Source organism: Triticum aestivum, chromosome 5D (genome assembly GCF_018294505.1).
Source record: "Triticum aestivum cultivar Chinese Spring chromosome 5D, IWGSC CS RefSeq v2.1, whole genome shotgun sequence".
Lineage (NCBI taxonomy): Eukaryota > Viridiplantae > Streptophyta > Magnoliopsida > Poales > Poaceae > Triticum > Triticum aestivum.
Window position 1 is genome coordinate 521272379 of NC_057808.1, and position 26636 is coordinate 521299014.

A 26636-nucleotide genomic window follows, 5' to 3' on the forward strand; every position below is an offset into this window, starting at 1 on the left:
TGTTGGGGCTGGTATAGTCGATACACATGCGCCAAGTGTCATTCTTCTTTAGGACGAGGACTAGATTCGCCAGCCACTCGGGATGAAAAACTTCCATGATGAAGCCGGCGGCGAGCAACCGGACGACCTCTTCGGGCCTGTTCTGAACCTCTCCCACTCTAAACTTCACAAACTCCAAAGTCAAAACAGAGTCGAACGCAATCGTTTCAAGAAGCTAAATTCCAGGAGCTGTCATGGGCCGTAGTGCAATTTTGTGGAGCAGGGAATACCCAGCTTCGCTTTTTACAGGACTAGTAAGCTCGCACGTGCAACGCACGTCTAAAATGTTGATGAAGTTAGTTTACATGTTACAAATTTAAAATAATTCTTGGAAAAAAATATAAACGAAATGGATACAAAATAGCATGTCACTCAAATTGTATTTTTAAAAGTGAGTCACCATTGTGATCCAGCAACCAAGTTGAATCTGTCTGGCCATGATCGCCAAGCTTTTTGAACAAACTGATTTTCAAGATGAATTTACACATGGTAAGCAGGTTAGTTGTGAGCACATGCAAGCAAAAAATTGAATTTATGCAACCCTTGCTCGATCCTACCAACGACTATTAAACTCTACAATTATGGTAGTAATACTTGATCAATTTCTCCTTTCTACAATTATGGTAGTATATTTTCTTTGTGGAACTGGAACACCTTGCATTCCAAACTTAAGACAGACCGACACAATCAGCGGTCACTACATCCAGCGGGAGGTCTGGAGGCCATAAAACTTGGCTCGCAGAGGCACTCCGGCTACCAAGGTTCGGCAGTACATGACTTTGGCCTCTATGAAACCTAACTGGAGTAGATATCTGGCTTCACAGAATAGCAACCCCAATGGAGACCGGTCTGATGATGTAGAGGCTGATTGTTGCAGATCCAGGGAATCAGTTTCAGAAATCTCACGCCCCATAACTTGCATTTCAGCAAATTAGATTGCCTGCAGAAGGGCCGTAGCCACAGCTTGATCAGCGCCTGACTGAGCTGTTAGACGACCGGCAGCAGCACAAAGGATGTTTCCATCAGCGTCCCTAGCAATCAGGCCCCACCCACCCTCCTTTAACTCGTCTAGGAACACTGCATCCACGTTCAGTTTGATAAAATCAGTGGGGGGTTTCAGCCAGGAAGAAACATGTTTCTGCACACCAGGAGGTTTAGGTACTTGGAACTCTTTCGATTCAGCACACCGAGCGATATTAAATTGAAATTCCCATCTCTACTTCTCTAGCATGCGCTTTTGCTTGTGATTCACTTTCTTTATCTCACTCCACCAGGCCCATAGAAGAGAAATAGCTCGCATCTTCACTTAATTTGGCATTTTCAACACGGCTAAAAGAACCTCCTTCAGGGTTTGCCAGTACAGATTTTTTTGACAACTTCCATATTACAAGCATACTGCAACTCTGTCTCCAAATTGCTGAAAAGGGGGCTAAATAGTTATTTGCTCTAATTAGAAACTCGAGTTCAGCTTTAGTATTTGGTCGCATCTCGCACACCGTAAATTCTATTTGAACAAAATTGCACCTGTTGGCTTACAATGAGCCACATAACTTTCACGATTGGCTTAATTTGGTATTAAGCACTGTTTAATTCCAGTTTGACCAGCAAGTTTACTTGGCACGAATTTTTTCAAACCATGTATCTACTTTCCATCTAAGGCTAATTGTGGTTTACTTTTTTTTTGAATTTTAATTGGGGTTTACTTTTGCTGCATCGAATCACTCATTCATGCCAAACTCACAAGAGTGTTCATGATAAGGGAAAAAAGTGTTCATGATAAGGAAAAAATGTTCATAATTTCCATTACATAAGAATGCATGAAGAAGCAAAACTGAGGAGCAGAAGACATAGCTGCAACATAGGGAGGCTACTGGTGGAGGCGGGAGGCGATAAATGTCATGGTGGAGTGGCTCACCGTGGTAGAGACGTCGGCCGTGTCGGAGGGATAACAGAGTTGAGGAAGACAACTGAGATGGTAACTGGTGAGGGGAACATATCACGTGCTGCTAAAGTAAGCCTCTGGTGATACTTGTTAGCCTAATTTTTTTGGGTCTCATCTGGAGATGAAGTCAAACTCACTGTCCAGGATCTAAATAGTTCAACACTTTTTCACTGCAAATGGTATGCATATCTTACTGGTGTTATGAATAGTTTAGTGATGAACTTGTCTTCCTGTTAAACTTTCTGAACCATGCATGACCAAAGCCTCTAGAGCCAAAGTGAAAAACAAAAAAGGATCAATGCAGTGAGTTCAAGTGGTACTGACAACAGTTTGGGACAACAAATTCACAACATTTTTTTGGCACAATAATTCAATGCGTTGATATAACCACAAAATACAGAATTTCCAAATAAAGATATAGTCTGTCAAGATCTCAGAAAAAAATACCTGTTTAGGTGCAGGATCTTTGTCTGACAGATAAAGATATATTTCTCGACAAGGTCCAATAAGCTCTGCACTGACAACGACATTCAACTCAACAGATAAACCCAGTCTTATAGAAGAAAATAGATCCTTTCTAACAAACTGTCTCAGCTCAATGCACCACACAAGGGCATTACTTTAGTCACTGCTTTACTATCTGTCCAACTGAACACTTCAAAAGTTATTCTGAAAGCAGTTAGGGCAATGTCAACATTAAGCATAAGAAATCTGCAAATAATTAGTACCAGTCAGTCTTTGTTCATTTGTTAAGGTGTGACTCTAAAATTTAAGAACTAAGGTAAACACACATATATGGCAAGAAATTTTTCTAGGACCAAGTAAGAGAGCTGGAAGCAAATGATTCCAGACTTTTAAGAGAAGAATCAATCCGGTTGACAGTTCCAAGTTGTTCCAAAGATGGAAGTCCACTGTTCAAACCAGGTAATGCTAAAACCCAAATCACAGAACAAACTTCACGAGTCAAGTCTCGTAACAGCTTCTCTTCCATCACCTCTACCTTAAGTTCTGACCCAGAAAGATTACCGAAGTTATCAGGAACCTTAGCTTCTCTTCTCACTCACAAAATAAACAACACGGAGAGCCACTCAGGAGAAAGGACAGCCAAAGAATAAACGTTGAATGGTCTCTTGTACAGATAAAAATGAACATCTCTCGGTCTTTGATTTTTCACTACAAAAGACCATGCATTTGACATCTACAACAATGTTCTATACTGATTTCCAATGTCCCTGACCAGATTGTTCTCAAGAAAATTGTTTTGACAGAAAAAGAAGTGCTACCTAGCTCGGCGGTGGATCTCGGGCTGGACGCCGCCGAGGGAGGGTGTGTTGGCCGGGGGCGCCGCTGAGGGAGGGCGCTGCAGGTGGCACGGGGCGGGGGAACCGCGGGGGACACCGCCCTGGGATGCAATGGGCGGCACGGGGCTGATGTGCCGCGGAGGGAGGCCGCGCTGGGGCGTGACGGTCGGCAAGGAGCCGGAGGCGGCGCCACCGAGGAAGGGCGCGAGGAGCAGCGGCGGCTGGTGGCGGGGCGGGCGTTCGAGCGAGGGACCGGCGGCCGGCGGCCGGGGGGTGGCCGGGGTCGGGCGGGAGACGCCTGAGCACAGGTTGTTTCCGCAAATCGTGGCCGGGGGTGCTGATTTTTTTTCGTTGACCAGATAGATGCGCGGCGGATGGCAGAGTTTCGTCCGCCTCATGTAAATCGGTAAACGTACACAGCGAGGATTAATTTTTACATGAACGGTGAGATCTAATTAGGTGGACCGGATCGTGAGGTGGTATTTTGTCTAGGTTGTGCTGTGTACATGTTTTTGGGTGCACTTAGGGATGAATATGTTTGCTTGTTTAATAGTAATAATTAGAGATCTGGAGTTCCACGTATTTACGAGTGGTTGCCACCGCCAAGGTAAACGATTCGACCTGAGCCGAGACGTACAGGCCCTTCGTTCTCGCACAGTCCGCTCCTTCTCGAACCCTCACGCCGCCGCCGCCGCCAGTAGCGTCGCCACGCCCGCTTCCCCCCGTCGCCGGCGGGTCCTGTCCTCCGCGTACAGATCCGGCCATCCCAGCCTCGTTCCCGCCGTATCCCTTCGACAGCGCAGCTACTCCCGTCGCCAGCGTGGAGCAGCGACCCCATGGCAAGGACGAGCTCCCCCGGACGCCATTGACCCCGAGACAACCGCGGGAGCCAGGAGCAGCGACCCGACGACCGAGCCCCCTTGCCAATCCCCAAGGTGAGCTACCGTTGGAGATGATCTGCCCATGGCAGACATTGGTGTTGCTACTGTTAAGGGACATTGGTGTGTACTGGTTATGGAAACTGAATTTCTTTGGTGCAGTGTAGTACGTGGACTGCTAATATATTAGCTATATGATCTAGTACATGTGAGGATGGATGTTATTTGTGCAGAATGCATCTGAAGGAAGGTAGTGTCAACTGACGAAAAAACTACATGTCAAGCGATCAGAATGTGTATGCAGGTTGTGGCCGTTTCGGTGTTGCAGCGTCAGTGAGCTCCTTCATGTCGAGGCCGTCACTGCTCTTGTAGTCCAGCATGTAGAGGTCCACCGGCTGTAGCGGGGCAGGAGAATGGATGGACAGAGCTAATGCAGAAAACGTACTGCTATATGTGTGCAGTTTATTTTTAACAGTCTAGTGGTATATGTGTGCAAATGAACTGTTATATTGTTCCTTTCAAAAATAGTTATTTGTTTTTACTATATAACTTGTCTTAACTAGGAATATTTGTGATCCTTTCATAAACACATTTGGGCTATATTTTCAACCCAGCTTTACAACACAAAAGTACTCTGTACAGCCACAAATCGCAGAAATTATATCCTGTGAAAAAAAAATGTGCCCAGCCATTCACCCAAGCACTATGGCCCAGCTCGTTTTCTTTTCTTTTTGGCCTGTGTGCAATTCGCCCCAGAGATGGGCTCCTTCTAGCCAGCCCAAGATGGCAACCAGCAGGCCTTGAGCGCCCCAGCTGGGCTGCCAGCTCAACCAGGGGCTGGGAGAAGCTGGCGACGCTCCAGAACGTTTCACGTTCGCCACCTGAAGCAAGAAGCGTGGTAAGAAGCTGGATATGGGAAGTTTTGGAGAAGCTAGATGGTTTCAGAACAGGCCCTTAGTGTAGACTTGAAGATAAATTTCTACAGATTTGCTATTTTTCACATCTAGATGTGAAATAACTATCTCACATCTAAGTCCAGAGCCATTTGATTTATTCTGTCTTTAGGATTCGCGCAAATCGTTGTTTTTGTCTCTGCTAGTACATTCTGTTGGGTTCGCTCGTGTTTTGTGGTCTGTTGCGCGGCCCGTAGTCGATGCTAGCAGCGGGCCGGGGGCGGGTTTGTGGTGTTTGTTGGGCTGACGGGCCGTGTTTGTCTATCTCAGAGCAGTTTTGAAGAGGAGGGGGCGACCATCCTTTTTTCCCATCGCAGTAGTTTCCCCTGTTTCCCATTCCTCCTCAACAGGAGCTTCCAGGCGGCGGTTTTTTCTGGAGAGCGAGATGGGAGAGAGACGCCATTGGAGCGAATTACCCTCGTTTTCCTTGTTTTTTTGCTCTGTCCGGTTACGCACCATCCTCTGTTATTTGTTTGTCTGTTCATCGATCTAGGTTTGCCCCTCAATTCTAGCCAAATGTGGGTAGGGTTCGTTACAGTTTAGCACGTCCCCTTTTTTGTTTGTGTATTTGATCTATCCAGGGTTTGTTCCTCAAATTATCCAAATGTGGATGTGGATTTCAAGTAGATAAAGATTCAGCAGGTTGTTTTGGGCGATTTAGATTGAAAACAACAGGCAGTTTTTTGTATCTCGTGCTAGAAATTCAGTATATCTTTGTGTAGTGTGCAGAGATTCAGTATCTCGTGCTAGAAATTCAGTATAATCTTGTGTAGTGTGCAGAGATTCAGTATCTCGTGCTAGAAATTCAGTATAATCTTATGTAGTGTGCAGAGATTCAGTATCTCCTGCTATAATTTCAGCATAATCTTGTATCAATCATGGTTGATTTTTGTTTTTCAGTCTAGATCCATGTTCTTCCATTTTCCATGTCAGTACTTCTGTTAAGTTTTTGTCCAGTATAACAACTTATACATGTGTTTTTATTTTGTCATAGTGAGTATTTGGATCAATGTGACAGGCTAAAACCATTTCACTCTAGATTCTTTTTGTTTGAAAGAAAAGAGATGAACTTAAATAAAGAAGCACCTCACGAATGCATCAACTTATACTTTTTTGTCTGTGTATTTCATCTATATAGGTGTTTTCTTTTTTCAGTTCACCCAAATGCGGGGAGCCGGGTGGATTTCAAGTAGTCAAGATTCAGTGTGGTGGCTGCATAGTTTGTCTTTTAGTTCACCCAAATAAGCTGTCCATGTTAGCTAGCTGAATCGTCGGGTAAACTTGGATATACTATACTGTATACATGTTTGTTCTCCTCCAGGAAATTCGCCTATCATGCGAGAAACAGTTTTTGCCTTTAAATGAGGCCGGTAGTTTTTAAGGTGGCTGGAGGCATTGAATGGATCTTTTCATCGTGTTTCCTTTTAGGTGGCTGAGTTTGTGTGTTGAACTTGTGCTCGTAGGCCTGAGCCCATGCTTATGCTTTTGAGCGGCACCTTTTTCTTCCTCTCCTTTTTCTTACCATGTGCATCCATCCTTTTTTAAAAGACTTCCAACTTCAGCAATAGGTTCAGAATGTCTCCACCTTACTTCTGATTCTAGGCAGAAGGTAAATTAGTCTGCTGCCAAACTGAGCTTTTCGTTGGGCTACTAATTGTTTTGGGTTTTATGAACATTCATTTGTTTTTTGTAGGTTTTCACATTATTTGTTATTTTTCCAGTACAAATGGCTCGGTTTCTGAAAAGAATCTTTTTATCCATGCAGGATGGTGTGCCCAAACTGCCATTCGCATTTCGAGAGTGACAACGAGCAGAGATTTTTTGGAGTTGTCATTCGTGAGGGCTCCAAAGCCGCCCTCACCAACAGTGGTAATTTTCCTTTTGTTTCTTTTGTCGCAAATGTTTATTTTCATCTTTTTTATATTTGCTAATTGTTTTGAATTTTTTTAATTTTTCTTTTTGTTTTTTGTTGTTGTTAACAGAACATCCCGTGCACAGCCAGTTGATATGCCGTCGTTGCAAGTCTATCATTGACACACAACTGTTTTTTTTTTCGCTACAAGGCGTTGTCTTAGCTGCAAGTCCACCATCAACACACAGCTGTGGGCTTCCTACACAACGGCGCTCCCAGTTTGCACGTCCATCATTGACATGCAATTGTGGGTTTTCTTTCTAGTTGTTTTTACTCTAGTTGCAAGTCTATCATTGACACACACTAGGATCTTTTTTGTAGTTATTTTTGCAAGTTGACCCTCGACTCGCAAGGTTTTTTGTGTAGTTTTTTCCACATCACTTGCAAGTCGACCCTCAACTTGCAACTGGGTTTCATGTAGTTGTAATCGACCCAGTTGCAAGTGCACCATCAACTCGCAACTCGGACCTGTGGTTCTTTGTTTCATGCCACATGCAAGTCGATCCTCGACTCGCAACTAGTTTTTTTTGTAGCCGTAGTCACCCCAGTTGCAAGTCGGCCATCAACTCGCAACTAGGCTTGTACTTTTTTGTTTCATGCCACTTGCAAGTCGACCCTCGATGCGCAATTGAGGTTTTGTGTAGTTGTAATCGCCCTAGTTCCAAGTGCATCATCGAGTCTCAACTCGGCCTGTACTTTTTTTGTTTCATTCCACTTGCAAGTTGACCTTCGACTCGCAATTGGAATATTTTGTGTAGTTGTAGTCACACTAGTTACATGTCCACCATCGACTCGCAACTCGGCTCGTGGTTTTTTTTTTTCACGTCACTTGCAAGTCGACCCTCGACTTACAACTGGGGTTTAATGTAGTTGTAATCGCCCCAGTTGCAAGTCCACCATCGACTCGCAACTCGGACCGTAGTTCTCGTTTCATGCCACTTGCAAGATGCCCACTAACTCACAACTTGGGTTATTTCTGTAGTTGTAGTCACACCAGTTGCAAGTCCACCATTCACTCGCAACTCGGCTCGTAGTATTTTGTTTTACATCACTTGCAAGTCGACCCTTGACTTGCAACTGGGGTTTCCATGTAGTTGTAATCGCCCCAGTTGCAAGTCCACCATCGACTCGCAACTCGGCCTGTACTTTTTTGTTTCATGTCACTTGCAAGTTGACCTTCGACTCGCAACCAGGGTTTATTTGTGTAGTTGTAGTCACCGCAGTTGCATGTCCACTATCAACTCGCAACTCGGCCTGTACTTTTTGTTTCTTGCCATTTGCAAGTTGACCCTCGACTCACAACTGTTTTTTTTTGCGTAGTTGTAGTTACGCCAGTTGCAAGTCGACCATCGACTTGCAACTCTGCTCGTAGTTTTTTGTTTCACGTCACTTGCAAGTTGATGGATCGACTTGCAACTGGGGTTTCTATGTAGTTGTAATTGTCCTAGTTGCAAGTCCACCATCGACTCGCAACTCGGACCCGTAATTCTTGTTTCAGGCCCAATTGCAAGTCGCCATTTGACTTGCAAACTGGGTTTTTTGTATAGTTGTAGTCATGCCAATTGCAAGTCTATCAATGACTCACAACTCAGCTCGTAGTTTTTGTTTCACGCCACTTGCAAGTCAACCCTCGACTTGCAACTGGGGTTTTTATATAGTTTTAATCGCCCTAGTTGCAAGTCTACCATCTACTCGCAACTCGGACCCGTAGTTCTTTGTTTCATGTCACTTGCAAGTCGACCCTCGACTCTCAACTAGGTTTTTTTGTAGTCGTAGTCACCCTAGTTGCAAGTGCACCATCGACTCCCAACTCGGCTTGTACTTTTTTGTTTCATGCCACTTGCAAGTTGACCCTCGACTTGCAATTGGGGTATTTTTTGTAGTTGTAGTCATGCCCTGTTGCAAGTCCACCATCAACTCGCAACTCGGCTTGTAGTTTTTGTTTCACGTCACTTGCAAGTCGACCCTCGACTTACAACTGAGGTTTAATGTAGTTTATAATCACCCCAGTTGCATGTCTACCATCGACTCGGACCCGTAGTTACATGCCACTTGCAAGTCACCCTTTGACTTGCAAACTCGGTTTTTTGTGTAGTTGTAGTCACGCCAGTTGCAAGTCCACCAACGACTCGCAACTCGACTCGTAGTTTTTGTTTCACGCCACTTGCAAGTCAACCCTCGACTTGCAACTGGGGTTTTCATGTAGTTGTAATCGCCCAGTCGCAAGTCCACCATCGACTCGCAACTCGGACCCATAGTTCTTTGTTTCATGCTACTTGCAAGTCGACCCCCAACTCGTAACTGGTTTTTAGTAGTCAAAGTCGCCCTAGTTGCAAGTCGACCATCAACTCGCAAGGCTTATACTTTTTGTTTCGTGCCACTTGCAAGTCAACCCTCGATGCGTTATTGGGGTTATTGTGTAGTTGTAATCGCCCCAGTTGCAAGTACACCATCGACTCGCAACTCGGCCCTATACTTTTTTGTTTCGTGCCACTTGCAAGTTGACCTTCGCCTCGCGATTGTTTTTTTTGTAGTTGTAGTAACGCCAGTTGCAAGTCCATCATCGACTCGCAACTCGGCTCGTAGTTTTTTTTTTCACGTCACTTGCAAGTCGACCCTCGACTTGGGGGCAAAATGATGAGATAGATGGGGTTCATATCTACTTGATACAGAGAGGATACAATTTATAATTTTTTCCCAAGCACTTTACTCATTTTATTTGGTCCAAAAGAATAACCGACTTAAATCTTTGTTTCTACTGGACAAAAGGGATAGCATGTTAACCACCAACTGAAATTTATTTGTTAGTCAGTAAGAGGATTTGATGGTGTTGCAAACTCATGACCCTGAGAGGCGAATGAGTAAGGTGGAATCAACTGCAGAAATTGTTGTCCATTGTTTTGCATTTGAAAAAGCCTCAGGTCAAACACCACTGCTGGGTACTGGGATGCACAGGCTACAATCAAAACAAAGCAGTAAGTTCATCTCATGTTTTTTCCTGTCATTTTTGTTTTTATGGTCCCATGTGTATTTATGAATCAATATTTATTTATTTTTCTTTTTTCCCAAATCATACCTGAGTGCCAACGTAGTCCCCTGCATAGCTATCTTCATTTCCCGCGGTCATCAGTTTTTACAAAATTTAACATTATGCTTTTCTTCGCCTAAAGATTTTATGGAATGGAGGAGCACACCCCTAAGTCTTTTTCTTAGGGGCAACATGGTAACATTTGTCATATGTTGTTTTCTTTCTTATCAGGTGCCAACACTTCTTTTGTGAACATGCATAATACACTGAGATGCAGTCAAATTCTAAGTTCTTCTTTCTTAGATGAAAAATTCTAAATTCAGAGTCAGCACTTTTTATTTTGTTCTCTAACAAGGTAATGATGCATCTTTTCCTCTTTCTTTTCCCTAGTGAGGCCAAATATATTTTCTTGATCAGGTTGTATATAGAAATGTAGTTACAGTTTTTTTGGAAAGGCAATGTTTTTTGCTGAATAAATGGGAACAAATGCCATCTGAAAGTTGTTGCACGCAAACTGGAACAAGGAGGTGTTTTTGTTCTGATCTTTCAGTTAGCACATGTATGAAGCTCAACCCATCTGAAACAAACAAGCTATCTGGCATGTAAAAGATAGTGATATGCAGTTTTTCTCTGACCAGTTTCTAAGGCTAGATCAGTTTTCTGAGCCTAGATCACACTGACATGCACTTTATTTAGGCGCAACAACACAATGTTGTCTGTGTGTTCATGTAGATATGGTCTGCTTAGAAAGACTTTGCTCTGATTTTTTTGACGACAAAAAACTGTTTAACTGTTGTGTGTTTTTTCCAGAGACCAGGACCATATGTTTGATGGAAAAAGAAAGGATAATCATGAGCAAAAAATAAAGATCTACCATCAGAAATTATCTAGAAGGTTGTACACGATCTTGCCAGAAAGGATCTACAAGGAGAGGCCAAATTTTGTACTTGGGTTTTCGCAACTTTTCGTCAGCCACCTAAGCTTCTTTTGCAACTGTTTTTTTTTCTGCCAACAAGGCCCAGGTCTGTGCGCACATGTTGCTCTTTTTTTTTGTCAAACAAACAAATAGACAAATAAAGCCCAACAAACAAGGTCCAGGGGCAGGGGGTAGTTCGGCTGGGTGGGGTGGACTGGCCAGACACAAACAAACAATACAAACAAGCGTCTATGTGTGTGAGGGTGATCGGGTGCAACCAGGCTGGTTGTTTGATTAGAGGATGATGTCAGCTTAGTCTCACATCTAGATGCAACATAGACAGACCCTATTCAGGACCTCTTAACTGGCTTTATCCTCTCTTTTAACCTGTCAATTATTTCCGTCTCGGTGTTTAATTCTGTCTCATTGGGTTGGAACTGCAGGAGCCATGCCCTTGATTCTTGCTCCGAAAGTGGACCTGGAGAAATTTTTGGTTCGACGATGTAAGATACTCCCTCCGTTCCGAATTACTTGTCTTAGATTTGTTTAAATACGGATGTATCTAGCATTAAAATGAGTCTAAATACATCAGTATCTAGACAAATTCAAGACAAGTAATTCGGAACGGAGGGAGTATTACTTAGTGCGTTTGGTCATGGTACTGTTTCCCCAAAGGTGGTTATTTCTTCATTTTTGAATCATGCTTGTTGTGTGCTGATGGTGCGTGAGGAACGCCATGGTTCTTCTCTGAATCATTTGGTAGTTCTCTCAATCTTGTGCATTTTGTTCTCTAAAACATGTGGTATTTCTAGGTGCACAGCATGTTGTGTGGTGGATAGGGGAAGCTGAGGCGACGACTGGCGACTGTTCTCTTTACAACTGGCGTGGTTGAGAGGCTAGGGAGTAGGTCATTTTGCTATTTGGTCAGCGATGGAGATGAATTCGGGAGAGATGTGGCTGGGAGTTGTACCGGTCATTTTTCTGTCTCTATATTATCCATTTGCACTAATCGGTAACAGTTTTTTGAGCAGGCAATAGTGTAGCATGCATGAACAGAAAAATTGTATAAGGCGAGGAGGACAATCTGAGCGACCAACATTATGTTTTTTTACAGAACGACCAACATTATGTTGAGTATTGAGATGTAGGTAAGGCACGTATAATCTGAATTGAGCCATATGGAGGGCATGTATAGTCTGTATGTGCAGTCTTAATTGTATGTTGAATTCTTCGCTACTAGGAAAAGGGCTATAGCTAATATGGTATAGCAGTGGCGCACCATGTGTAGGTACGCCATTAATGTCCATATCACTAATGGCGTACCACACCCATGGTGCGCCATTACTAACATTTTTTTTCCAAAACTAGTAATGGCGCACCACACACTCTGTGCGTCACTACTAACAATTTTTTTTATTTTTTTTCAAAACTAGTAATGGCGCATTAGTGTATAGTGCGCCATTACTAGTTCAAACTAGTAATGGCGCACCACAACCATGGTGCGCCACTACTAACATTTTTTTTACTTTTTTGCAAAAACTAGTAATGGCGCATCACATAATAGGTGCGCCATTTAAAAGATCGTGAATGTTACCTAGAGGGGGAGGGGGTGAATAGGCGCTTTAAAATAATTACGGTTGAGGCTTGAACAAATGCGGAATAAACCTAGCGGTTAATTTGTCAAGCATAAAACCTACAACAACTAGGATCACCTATGTGCACCAACAACTTATGCTAAGCAAGAAAAACTATTTAGGTGATAGCAAGATATATGACAATAAACAATATGGCTATCACAAAGTAAAGTGCATAAGTAAAGGGTTCGGGTAAGAGATAACCGAGGCACGCGGAGACGACGATGTATCCCGAAGTTCACACCCTTACGGATGCTAATCTCCGTTTGGAGCGGTGTGAAGGCACAATGCTCTCCACGAAGCCACTAGGGCCACCGTAATCTTCTCACGCCCTCGCACAATGCAAGATGCCGTGATTCCACTAAGGGACCCTTGAGGGCGGTCACCGAACCCGTACAAATGGCAACCCTTGGGGGCGGTCACCGAACCCGTACATTTTGGCAACCCTTGGGGGCGGTCACCGGAACCCGTCAAATTGCTTGGGCGATCTCCACAACCTAATTGAAGACCCCGACGCTTGCCCGGAGCTTTACACCACAATGATTGAGCTCCGAACACCACCAACCGTCTAGGGCGCCCAAGCATCCAAGAGGAACAAGCTCAAGGGTACCAAGCACCCAAGAGTAATAAGCTTCTCAACTTGTAACTTCCACGTATCACCGTGGAGAACTCAAATCGATGCACCAAATGAAATGGCAAGGGCACACGGAGTGCCCAAGTCCTTCTCTCTCAAATCCCACCGAAGCAACTAGTACTAGGGAGGAAAATGAGAGGAAGAACAAGAAGGAGAACACCAAGAACTCCAAGATCTAGATCCAAGGGGTTCCCCTCACACAGAGGAGAAAGTGATTGGTGGAAATGTGGATCTAGATCTCCTCTCTCTTTTCCTTCAAAAACTAGCAAGAATCCGTGGAGGGATTGAGAGTTAGTAAGCTCGAAGAAGGTCAACAATGGGGGAAGAACACGAGCTTAAAGGATAAGGTTCATTGGGGAAGAAGACCCCCTTTTATAGGAGGGGGAAAATCCAACCGTTATGTGCTCAGCCCGCACACGAGCGGTACTACCGCTCCACGAGCGGTACTACCGCTTGGGCGGAAGAAGCAGGGAAACGGATCAACAAAACATGAACCTTGGGGCGGTAGTACCGCTTATAAGCGGTACTACCGCTCACCCCAGCGGTACTACCGCTCGACCGGAGCAGTACTACCGCTTATAGGCGGAACTACCGCTCGACCGGAGCGGTACTACCGCTTATAGGCGGAACTACCGTGCCTTACTGCCGCGCGACTACCGCTGAACCCGACACGAAAAGAGCAGACCCAAAATCGAGGCGGTAGTAAAGCGGTACTGGAGCGGTACTACCGCTTGACGCTACAAGCGGTTACTACCGCTGCCACCGCGGTACTACCGCTTGACGCTACAAGCGGTACTACCGCTGCCACCGCGGTTCTACCGCAGGGAGAAAAACAGAACTGCCAAAACTTCTTCATATGAGCTCCGAATTTAGCAAACTCAAGCTTGTTGGATAGAGGAAGACGAGTAGTATCAAAACAGCGGCTGGTTATAGTAAGAAGGGGCAGAGGAGGTATGCCAACAAATAGAGGAGTGAAACCTCCAACCGAGAAGAACCGGCATAACCTCCAACATCGAAAACATCATAGAAGATGTGAGTGAACTCCGTTTTCGATGAACTCGAGCCTGTCATCGAGATGACCATAAGCTCCAAAACTCACAAAGAGAAGAACCAAACAAGAACCAATAAAGATGATGCAAGGATGCAATGGTTTGAGCTCTCTATGAACGATACGATCAAGCTACTCATCGAGAGCCCCCCTTGATAGTACGAAAATCGATCCTATAACCCGGTCTCCCAACTACCATCATGAGACCGGTAAAATAGAAAACCTATCAAGAGCAAACCTTTACCTTGCACATGGCCCACTTGAGCTAGATGATGACGATCTTGACTCCCTAAAGATGGACCACCTTTCTTGATTGCGTTGGCTCGATGAAGACTAGTTGATTGCTCCCCCATACTCCACTATGGGTGAGCCACCCTTCCGCACATCTTCACAAGTCCATTGTCACCACAATGGCTTCAAGCATTTGATCTCTTCGTGATGCTTTACTTGAACTTGCCCGCTTCACTTGAACTTGCACACCGCAACCTAACCCCACAAAGAACTCTCACGAAGACCATGGGTTAGTACACAAAGCGTAATTGACAATGCTTGCCATACCATGGGATCGCTTGATCCCTCAGTACATCTTGTGCGCTTTGTGTGTTGATCAACTTGATTCACTCTTGACTTAGTCTTGATCAACCTTGACTCTTTCCAACTCTCTTCATTTGGATGATGTCTTGAAGGTAAACATGAATGATCACACAATCTTCTTCTTCAAGACATGCTTGCAATAAGCTCAACTCTCACATGATCAATCTTTGGATAATTCCTTAATAACACCTTGGTCACCACATAAACTCCTTGAAACCAACACATGGACTTCAAGAAATGCCTATGGACAAATCCTTCAAATATAACTCAAGGCAACCATTAGTCCATAGTCCATAGAGATTGTCATCAATTACCAAAACCAAACATGGGGCACCGCATGTTCTTTCACCATTAGTAACCAGGGTTACTAATGGCGCATTGTTAGGTGATGCGCCATTAATAACTTTATTTGCACCCACCCCGACCGCCTTTTCAGTTTTAGAAAAAATAAAAGAAAATGATGGAAATGTCAAAAAAATAAAAGAAAATAAGTTTTCCATGTGATATGTGGTCTAGTTGTTGGGAAAATTTACAAATATGAATTTTGACTTTATTTGCAAAATCTCTCTGGAATTTAGTAAAATGGGCATAACTTTTGCATACGAACTCGCATTAAAAAGTTTTTTATATGGAAAATCATCTACTCGAAAAGTTACATCCGAATTAAACGGGGGGGGGGGGGAACCTTGTTTAAGATTTTCCAAATCCCAAAAACCTAACAGAACGAAAGATACGGGGGTTTTAAGATCTAGAGGGGGAAAAATGAAAAAAATTCAAACTTACTAGTGGCCAACGCTGGTCTGAGGGCACAGCTGGGGGAGTCTCAGACTGCCCTCCGTGCCAAGGACGCCGAGCTCGCCGCCTTGGTGCAGGAGCGCGACCGCCTGGTCAAGAAGCTGGCCGACCAGGAGGAAAGCCACAAGGCGGCACTGAAAACGGTGCAAGACCGCGAAGCCGCTCTCCAGGCCGAGTTCGAGACGGAGGCGGCCGGCTGGGCAGACGCCAGGCAGACTCTGGTCTCCGGCTATGGCCAGATCGAAGATCTGGCTGACGGTAAGCCGCCTACCTCTTCGTCCTTTCTTGCCATCTGCCACTTTGGCTTGTTTTCTGATTTTGGTGTTCTTCTCTTCCTTTCTTCTTCTTCGCGCAGAGTATTTTCCTGGCTATTCTACCGCCGCCAACCAAATCATCGAGGCTCGTCGCCAAGAGCGGAGGCAAGCCGGCTTTGAAATCTCGCCAACTGCCGGCCGCTCGCTGGAGGAACAGCTCCTGGCGATCCAGGCTCGCATCCAGCCGGCTCACCGGCTTCAGCGTGCCGGGGCGCAGGTCTTGGCCGCCCTCTGGCCCGGCCAAGTGGTCCCTCGCACCCCCAGTCGGACCGCCGACTGGCTGGAGGTGGCAGTCGGCCGTTTCGAGGCTTGGAAGGCGTCGGCGGCTCGCTCCGGTGCCAGGCGGGCGCTGGAGTTCGTCAAGGCTTGGTACCCCGGCCTAAGCCTGTACCAGCTGGCTACCTGGCGGCAGCAAGCTGACACGGAGCTGGAGCCGGCGCGACCGGCCATCATTCGGCGGGCTTCGGCGATCGCCGACTACACCGACACCAGCGTCTTCGCCCCCGAGGTGGACGACCATGGAGTCGCCCAACCGGAAGAGTGGTTCGGGCTGGACCCGGCGTACGGTGAGGACTCGGCGGAGGAGATTGACTCCAGCGACGAGGGCGAAGAGGAGGAGGAGGAGGGTGAGGACGCCGAGCCGGCTGGTGGAGCAGCCGACCAGCCTCAGCTTGACCGCTCCTCCAGCACTACGCCGCGCGCCTCCACGCCTCCTGCCGCAGGTGGTGGCCAAGCCGGGGCCCGCTAGTCGGCCACTCCTTCAGCCAGCGAGGCCGCCTTCACCAACCAGCTCGGCCTCCATGTCGCGCCCTAGTCTGCCGTCTTTTGCTTTTCCTATCTTGTTACTCTTTTAGAACAATGTTTGGTTAAATTCGCACAATTCCACCCACTGGGTGTATTCGAACTTATGTCTGTTGCCGCCTGTTGGGGGCTTTATGTATATATAGCTTATGCAATTGGCCTTTCCTTGTACTTTTTGCTCTTTGTCCTTCTGCTTTTTCCTTTGCCGCCCTCCCTTGGTTGCCGCCTCCCCAGTCAAACAGTTGCTCTACAATCTGTAGCCGGGGAGTGCCTGGCCGGTTGGGGAGGGGGAAGTACTTTAGCTCTGCTAGACTAAAGCTAAGTTTTTTTAGGAAGCCGGCCAGCCGGCTGCTTTGACAACCGGCAGGCATATTTGGGGGCCGTCTCTTTGCTATATAGGTTAGTTGTTCCTTAGCCATTTTTCATGTGGGCGTCCTTTCTGTCTTCTCTCTTGCTAGTCGGACAGTCAGTTCTTTGAGCTGCGACTTTCAACAAGAGAGGACTTGGGAGCCGGCGCACTACTTTGCTGACTTCAAGAAGAACTTTCAATATAGCTCAAGGCGGCCAGTCCCCGGGCCGACTAGTCGAACCCGGTGCCGGACAAGAATTCGAAATGTAATAATACATTCAAGGATATGACACTCGTCATTTATAGATAAATAAAAGGCAGTCCCCGAGTACTGTTCGGGGGGCCTGTTGGTTTGTACTTAATACAAAAAGGGTAGCGTGATACATACTGCTTTTCAGCTGTAAAATCGTCTTAGGAGGTTTGCGTTCCATGGTCGCTCCGACTCCTTGCCGGAGTCGTCTCTCTTGCGTGCTCTTGGTTTTTGCGCGTCGATCAAGTAGTAGGAGTCGTTGCCGAGTGCCTTGCTGACGACGAAAGGGCCTTCCCAAGGGGCCGAGAGCTTGTGCTGGCCGGCTGTTCGCTGGATCAGCCGGAGCACAAGGTCGCCCTCTTGGAAGGATCTTGGCTTGACCTTGCGGTTGTAGTAGCGGCGCAGCCCTTGCTGGTAGATGGCGGACCGGCTGAGGGCTAACAGCCGGCCTTCTTCCAGTAGGTCGATGCCGTCTTCTCTTGCTTCTTTGGCTTCCTCCTCCGTGTACATGGTGATCCGAGGCGAGTCGAACTCGATGTCTGTTGGGATGACAGCCTCGGCACCGTACACAAGGAAGAATGGAGTGAAGCCGGTTGACTTGTTGGGTGTAGTGCGCAGACTCCAGAGGACAGCCGGCAGCTCTTCGAGCCAGCAGCCGGCCGATCGCTCCAGTGGTACAACCAGTCGGGGCTTGATGCCGGAGAGGATGAGTCCATTTGCTCGCTCGACCTGGCCGTTTGACTGCGGGTGGGCAACGGACGCTAAGTCCAGTCGGATGCCCTGCGTCGCGCAGAAACGTGCCAGTGCGCCTTTGGCGAAGTTTGTGCCGTTGTCGGTGATGATGCTGTGTGGCACGCCGTAGCGAGTGGTGATGTCGGTGATGAATGTTACGGCAGTCGGCCCATTCAGCTTCTTGATTGGCTTTGCTTCAATCCACTTTGTGAACTTGTCCACAGCAACAAGTAGATGTGTGAGGCCGCCGCGGGCTGTCTTGAAAGGGCCCACCATGTCCAGTCCCCAGACGGCAAAAGGCCAAGTAAGGGGAATGGTCTTGAGGGCAGAAGCCGGCAGGTGTTGCTTGGAACTAAAAACTTGACATCCTCTGCAGCTCTTGACTATTTCTTTAGCATCCTCCAAGGCAGTCGGCCAGAAGAAACCGTGGCAGAAAGCCTTGGCCACGAGGGATCTTGAGGCTGCGTGATGGCCGCATTCGCCTTGGTGGATGTCTTTGAGGATTGCCACTCCTTTTTCTGGTTCGACACAACGCTGGAAGACTCCAGTGGCGCTGCGCTTCACCAGCTCTCTGTTGATTATTGTGTATGCTGCAGCTCGTCGTTGCACTAATCTTGCTGAGATCTCATCAGCCGGCAGCTCTCTGTTGACTAGGAACTTGAGGATGGCTGGGCCCATGAGGGAGCTGTGACTTCTTCTTCTGTTAATGTGGCCACCATGACTCGGGCGGGTGGGTTGGGTGTTGCATTGGAGTCGGCCACCGCTTCTTGTGTCGTTGCGGTCCCCGGGCCGACTGTTGCAGTCCCCGAGCCGGGTTCTGAAGTCCCCGGGCCGGGTGCGACTACGGCAGTCCCCGGGCCAGTCGTCGAAGTCCCCGTGCCGCCTGCGGGATTTCTCCAGTCGGATCCGGCTATTTCTGGCGTAGGCGGCACGAAGATGGAATCCGACTCTGGAGACGGCTTGATGGACGGCTTGAGGAGGCGCTGGAGGGAGACGCCAGTCGGTATGGCTTGTCGGGTGGAGCCGATCCGTGCTAGGGCATCTGCTTGGTCGTTGTCGGCCCTTGGCACGTGAAGGAACTCACACCCTTCGAAGTATCCGCTCATCTGCTGGATGAGGAAACGGTAGCTCGCCATGTTCGCGTCCTTGGCGTCCCAGTCGCCAGATGATTGCTGGACCACCAAGTCTGAGTCGCCGTAGCACAGGATCCGGCGTATGCCGAGTTCTTTGGCTAGCCGGAGCCCATGTACGAGCGCCTCGTACTCGGCCACGTTGTTGGAGGCGGCGAAGTGGATCTGCAGCGCGTACTTGAGCTTGTCGCCTTTGGGAGAGGTGAGGACGATGCCGGCTCCCAAGCCGATGCGCATCTTGGACCCGTCAAAGTGCATCCACCAATGGGTAGAGTCGGGAGCCGGCGGTAAGTACTGGGTCTCGGCCCAGTCGACGAGGAAGTCGGCCAATGCTTGCGACTTGATGGCGGTGCGGGGCTGATAGAAAATTGTGTAGGGCGCCAAGGCAATGGCCCATTTGGCCACCCGGCCAGATGCATCCCGGCTGCCTATGATCTCGGCGAGCGGGGCAGTGCACACAACCGTGATGGGGTGCTCTTGGAAGTAGGGCTTCAATTTCTTGGCAGCGAAGTACACCCCATAGCACATCTTCTGGTAGTGTGGGTAGTTTTGCTTTGAGCTGGACAGTACTTCGCTGAGATAGTAGGCCGGCCTGTGGACTAGCTGGGCTCGGCCTTCCTCCGGGCGCTGGACCACAACAACAGTGCTGACGACTCGGCTTGTCGCGGCGATGTAGAGGAGCATGGGCTCCTTCTCAGTCGGCGCAGCCAGGACAGGCGGAGTGGTCAACATTTTCTTCAACTCATGGAAGGCTTGGTCGGCTTGATCATTCCACTCAAAGTGAGTGGACTTCTTCATGAGTGGTACAGAGGGAGAGCCTTCTCTCCTAGTCGACTGATAAAACGGTTCAGGGAGGCTAAGCAGCCAGTGAACTTCTGCACATCTCGCAGCTTGGTGGGAATCTCCATCCTCTCGATGGCCTTGATCTTGACAGGGTTGCACTCAATGCCGCGTTCGGAGACCAGGAAGCCTAGCAGCTGGCCGGCTGGCACTCCGAACACGCACTTATCGGGGTTGAGCTTGATCTGGAATCGGCGCAAGTTGGCAAATGTTTCTTTCAGGTCTTCCAGCAAGGTACCGCGCTTCTCTGTCTTCACCACAATGTCGTCTACATAGACGTGGGCATTTCTGCCGAGTTGTTTCAAGAGACATTTCTGCATGCAACGCTGAAAAGTGGCACCGGCATTTCTCAAGCCGAATGTCATTGTCATGTAGCAGAAAGCTCCAAAGGGTGTGATGAAGGCAGTCTTCAGGCGGTCAGCCGGGTCCAACTTGATCTGATGATACCTTGAGTATGCATCCAAAAAACTTAACAGCTCGCATCCGGCTGTGGAGTCTATCACTTGGTCAATCCGTGGCAAAGCAAACGGATCTTTTGGGCAGGCCTTGTTCAAACTCGTGTAGTCTATACACATACGCCACTTGTTATTCTTCTTCAGAACCAGAACTGGGTTGGCAAGCCATTCTGGAAAGAACACTTCCATGATAAAGCCGGCGGCAAGGAGCCGGGCTATCTCTTCTCCCACAATTCTTCGCTTCTCTTCTGATAGTCGGCGGAGGGGTTGCTTGACCGGCTTCGCATCAGCTCGGACATGTAGTTTGTGCTCGGCGAAATCCTTCGGACACCCGGCATGTCCTTTGGGGACCATGCAAAGATGTCTCGATTCTCACGGAGGAAGTCGACGAGCTCGCCTTCCTATTTACTGTCCAAGTTCGCCCCAATCATGGCGAACCTCTCCGGGTGCTCCGGGTCTAGAGGTATCTTCTTCGTCTCTTTGGCAGGCTGGAAGGAGCCCTGCGCATCACAATCCTTAGGGTTGGGGGACAAGGCCGGTTGCTTGCCGGCCATGGCCACAACCCGTTCCAACATCTTCTTTTCTTCTGCCACCACGAGGGACTCGGCCAGCCGGCTACTGGCCATGGCGCACTCGATGGACTTCTTGTAGTCGCCGGCTACCATGATGATCCCCTTCGAGCTCGGCATCTTCATTTTCAGGTAGGTGTAGTGGGGCACAGCCATGAACTTGGCCAAAGCAGGTCGGCCGAGCAATGCATGATAGGGGCTCTCCAAATCCACTACCTCGAACCATATTGCTTCCCGGTGAAAATGATCTTTGTCTCCGAAGAGAACGTCCATTTTGATCTTGCCGATTGGAGAGCAAGACAGGCCGGGTACGATACCATGGAAGACGGTGCGGCTCGACATGAGCTGCTTCGCTTTGATGTTAAGCTTTTCCATGGTATCGCGGTACAGTATGTTGATACTGCTTCCGCCGTCTATCAGGACGCGGGAAAATCTGGCAGCTCGCCTCTCCGTCGCGAGGGTGACATCCAAGACCATTGCATAGGAGCCAGGTGAAGGCATCACCTCTGGGTGGTCGGCCTGGCTCCAGCTGATTGGCTTTTCTGACCAGTGCATGAACTCGGGGGCGCTGGTGGCGACTGCATTCACTTCTTGGTGCTGCCGGCGTCGGCTGCGCTTGTCGCCGGCTTGACTTGTGAAGACGACGTAGGCGGCATGCTCTTCGGGGAATTCGTCTTGGATGGCGCCGACTGCCGGCCGAGCCGCCGACTGCTGAGGGGCTGGAGGCGGCGGGCCGGGAGGAGGAGGAGGCGGCTGCATTCCCTCGCCCTTGGTGATGCGGGTGAGCCAGTGGCATTTCCGGGTTGTGTGGTTGGACGGCTTCGCGCCGCTATGAAACTTGCAGGGGGCATCAAGAGCCTGCTCGTAGGAGAAGGCCCGCTGCCAACGCGGCCGGCCACCCTTCTTCTTGGGAGCGGGCCGTTCTTCGGGCTGCTCGTCTTCAACTGTGGCCACCTGCTGACTAGAGGAAGTCGGCATGGGGCCCTTACGCTTGTGGTCGTTCTGGTAGGGGCGCCGATTGGAATCGCCAGCCGGCGTCTTGGGAGCCGGAGCGATCACCTTCCCCGAGGCATCCACTCGGAGCTCGGTCTTCATCGAGGAGTCGGCGGTGGCGTACTTGTCGGCGATGATCAGCAACTCATCGAGGGTAGCCGGCTCGTCGCAGAGGAGTCGGTGCTTGAGGAGGGTGCCCTCTCGGCACCCGGCGGTGAAGTACTTGATGGCTTGGACCTCGTGCACCCCTTCGCAGGAGTTGCGGAGCTCGGCCCATCGCGTGAGGTAGTCGCGGGTCGACTCGTTGGGCCCTTGGACGCAGAGGGAGAGCTGGCGAGGCTTGGGAGGCCGCTTGTAGGTGCTGGTGAAGTTGCGGACGAAGACTTCGGCGAAGTCCAGCCAGCTGTTGATGCTGTAGGGCTTGAGGCTGTTGAGCCATGTGCATGCCGTGCCTTGCAGCATGAGGGGGACGTACTTCACGGCGACGCGCCGATTGCCGTTGGCTATGCTGACGGCCGTGGAGTAGTCGATGAGCCAATCTTCCGGCTTCACCGAGCCGTTGTACTTGGGCGTGTCTCTGGGGAGCGAGAACCCTTTGGGAAAGGGCTCGTCGCGGATGCGGGGGCCAAAGCATGGCGGGCCGACATCGTCTTCTTCTTCTAATGCCAAGGACCGAGCAAGGCGGTCGATCCTGTGGCGGGCGTCGTTCTCGCCGACTCCTTCTCGGCGGCCGAGTTGGTCGCCAAGAGTCGGATGTATGACAGGCGGCGGAGTGAGGCATCTTTCTCTTCGAGGCGGGGGAGGAGGCAGGTTTCCTTGGTGCTCCACATCTCGAGGGCGGCCCTCCGCGTCGCGCTCGATGGTGATGCGAGTCCGGCTGCGGCTGGCAGCCGGCTTTTTGTCTTTCTTCTGGCGCACGCCGCTCGCAGTCGGCGAGCGGGACGTCGCGGAGTGCTCCCGGCGCGGGGGATGGCTATCAGCACGGGCGCCGGCTTCGTGCCGTTCTGCAGCCGCGTCGATCAGCTGCTGGATCCGTCTTGTCATGTAGGGGAGCTCATCGGCTCCCAGCCCATTGAGCTCCTCTGCAGCCGCCTGAGCGGCTCGCAGATTCTCGAGCGGGGTGGCGTAGACGGGGCGATCTGCGCCCAGCATGCTGGCAACGGCTGCGCCGCACTTCTGGACGAAGCCGGCTCGGCTCGGGCCGCTAGGCGGCGGCGTGCCGAAGGCGGCGGCGTGCCGAAGGCGGCGCGGTCGACTTCGCGCTGGTGGGCCTCGGTGAGGCGTCTCATCGAGGCTATCTTCTTGCCCTCAGCGATGAGGGCAAGGCGGCGTGCCTCCAGGGTCTCGGCGTCGGCGTCGGCCGGGATGGGGACGGAGAGGTCGTGCATCGCCGCTTGCTGAGCGTCGCGGGCATTCTCGCCCGAGTTGGAGACGTGGCTGATGACCAGCACTTCGGTGACAGCGCTGCTGCCGCTGTCAGCTCGAGGGAGGGGGTCGTCGAAGACCACCACGTCGGAGGGGTAGGCGTCGAGCGACGCGGTGTCGGAGTCGATGAGCATCGGGTCGGTGGAGCCGACCGACTCCACATCTGCAGTAGGCTCGCTGGAGACGTGAAGCTGGTCGAGGAGGCTGATGAGGCGGCTCTCGGGGTAGTCGGTGCCTGCGTCGGACGCAGGCTCGTCGGAGATGCGAGTCTCGCCGAGCAAGTCGGCGAGGCAGCTCGCTGCGCAGGCGTCGTCGACGCCTTGCAGCGCGTCAAGGCAAACGCCATCGGGCGCAGCTGGCTGGCTGCGCTCGCGGGGGAGGAAGAGGGTTCCCGTCCAGAACAGGTCTCCGGACGACGGTGCACCTGGCCCCACGGTGGGCGCCAAATGTCGGGTGGTTGGTGCGACATATGCCAAGGGATGGCTTATCATTGTGGGAGCCAATAAAACGTCGCCGGTGCCCAGAAACGGGATGAGGCGAAGACATGCACGCCGGCGAATCTTACCCAGGTTCGGGGCTCTCCGAGGAGATAACACCCCTAGTCCTGCTCTGCGGGGTCTCCGCATGATCACTAGATCGATAAAAGGTGGCTACAATCGCTCCTAGAGCTGTTGAGATCAAGGGAGAAGAAGAACAAGGCTAGCTCTTGCTTCTCTCTATCTATGGTGTGTGTGCTATGCTTAGAGGGCAACTCTATGCTCAGAGGCCATCTATGCTTGGGTGTGAACCCTTTGCATGGGTGCTCCGGGGGGTTTATATAGGCCTACCCCCCGGGGGTACAATGGTAATCCGACTGGGAACTGGTCCCAGCCGTCAGTGTGTACGCTCGCCGGCTTCTCCGCCGGCCGCTGGGCCCCGCCGGCTGGTGGGTCCCGCCGGCTGCCGGCTCCTTGGTCGACAGGCCGGCCCCACCGTCTTGGGTCTTGTCGGTGGCTGCTTACTGTAGCCTCACCTGTGATGACGAGGGCTTTGTCGAGGTAGGCGTGGCTACAGTGGGCCGCCTCGGGGGCTATCACTGTAGCCTTACCTCGTCTTGTCTCCTTAATGGGGATCCTGCTTCGAGGAAGGGAGTAGCCGGCTTCTGGAGGCCGGCCACGCTCTCGGCCGACTGGGAAAGGCCGGGCCGCCTTCGCGCCTCTCTCTGGCTGAAGGGGCCCGCCGCCCGCGGGCCGTACGGGAGTCGGTCGTGGGTGACGTCGAGGCTAGCATGGCTACAGTGCCGGGCCGCACGGGAGACGGCCGTCCCATACGACCTCCTGTAGCCATGCCCGCCTCGGGCTTCGGGGGGAGTGGGCCGCACTGCGGCCACACCCCGTCTTGTCACCGTTATGTGGGAGTAGCCCTGGTGGTTGTAGTCTCGGCCGACTTATTGAAGTCGGCCACCCCGCGGTTGTCTTGGGGGGGGGGGGAGGAGGTCGCTTGAGGCTGGGCCGCCTTCCGTGAGTCGGCTTCAGAGGTAGCCGGCCAGGGAAGGTGGTCCAATACTCGAAGTGCTTGAAGGCCCAAAGGCCTGATAATTTTTCTGAAGAACCAGGGGTAGTCGGTTAGGCTACCCGTGGCCATTTACTCCGACAAAAAAGTTTTTTATATGGAAAATCATCTACTCGAAAAGTTACATCCGAATTAAACGGGGTGAACCTTGTTCAAGATTTTCCAAATCCCAAAAACCTAACAGAACGAAAGATACGGGGGTTTTAAGATCTAGAGGGGGAAAAATGAAAAAAATTCAAACTTACTAGTGGTGCACCATTTGCTAGGTGCGCCACTAGTAACAGAAAAAATGCTTTCAAATTAATTTTTTTGAAAACTTTTTCAAAATATGATACGTAATATGACCGAGAAGTTTGAAATATTTTTTCAAAATTTCATCACACTCATGAACATGAACAAAGTCCTAGACATCAACAAGGTTTAATAGGATTGATATGATAGATATATCAACAAATGTCTGTTAAGTGAGCTGGTGCTGGGGTTGGATAGAACTGCGAAGTTAAGCGTGCTTGGGCTGGAGTAGTGTGAGGATGGGTGACCTTTTAGGAAGTTTGACCACAGAGTGCGATTTGACTTGAGATTAAGCCATAGTGACCTGAGATTAAGAAAAAATGGAAAAAAAAATTTGAAAACTTTTTTTGAAAAAAAAATTCTGATTTTTTTTGAAAAAAAGTTGTTAGTAATGGCGCACTTCTATGTGGTGCGCCATTACTAAGTCAGATAGTAATGGCGCACTTCTAGGCAGGATAGTAATGGCGCACTAAGTGCGCCATGCGCCATTACTATTTGTTACTAGTGGCGTGGTAATAGTGGCGCACCTATAGTGCGCCATTAATGGCAAAAATAGGTGCGCCACTAATTAGCCTTTTTCTAGTAGTGCTTGTTCTTTAGATCCATCTTCACCGACATCACGCGCTCCTCTGTAACGTCCCACCAGCGACACCCGGAGGTCACCCACACAAGTGACCAAGCGATTCCATGCTGTCACCCCGCTACTTCGCCAATGACATCAAGGAGGTCGTTGGTGAAAGCTACTGTCCTCCTTGGGAACTTACCGGTGCCCCATGCGTATGAAGTTGACGAGTCCAAGATGAAGAGAGAAGACATTCGCACGGGTGCTCAAGCTAATACACTAGATTGAGCGAGGTTAGATTAAAGTTTCCTCATTCTTCACTAGCTTTTTTTGTGCCTTTAGTTATTTCAGATAAGTATCACACTCTGCCCGCAACATGTAAGGGAAACCGAAAAGGAATACAAAATATTTGGGCTTCTTCGTGGTTGTCCATTTTGTTCTAAACTTTGTTAAGTGGCTGACATAATTTACATTAATTAATAAATGACTTTGTTGCACACGTGAGTTGGTTTGCAATGAAGTGGGCAAGTATACATGTTCTTGTTCACTAAATATTTTTCATAAATATGGGGGTATGAAGATAATTTGTTCTTTCTTTACTCCGTTGACAACGGGATAATTTGTTCTTTTTTTGTGTGTTTCAGATTGTTACACAATTTATCAACGGGAATAGAGACTCTAATCTGATGATGTACAACAG

The 26636-nt window shown here is 49.4% G+C and overlaps 1 long non-coding RNA gene across 4 annotated transcripts; it reads left to right on the plus strand.

The window, feature by feature from the left end:
• The first annotated feature begins 3913 nt into the window (after positions 1-3913).
• LOC123123424 (uncharacterized) lies at positions 3914-12201 on the plus strand. Of its 4 annotated transcripts, none has more exons than XR_006460628.1 (5): positions 3914-4217; positions 6879-6982; positions 7096-11472; positions 11562-11644; positions 11782-12201. It is a non-coding gene; the product is annotated as an uncharacterized lncRNA (long non-coding RNA). The 4 variants fall into 4 exon arrangements; XR_006460627.1 differs by having other exon boundaries at positions 7096-10000; positions 10285-11472; positions 11562-12201; XR_006460625.1 differs by having other exon boundaries at positions 11562-12201.
• Positions 12202-26636: the final 14435 nt, after the last annotated feature.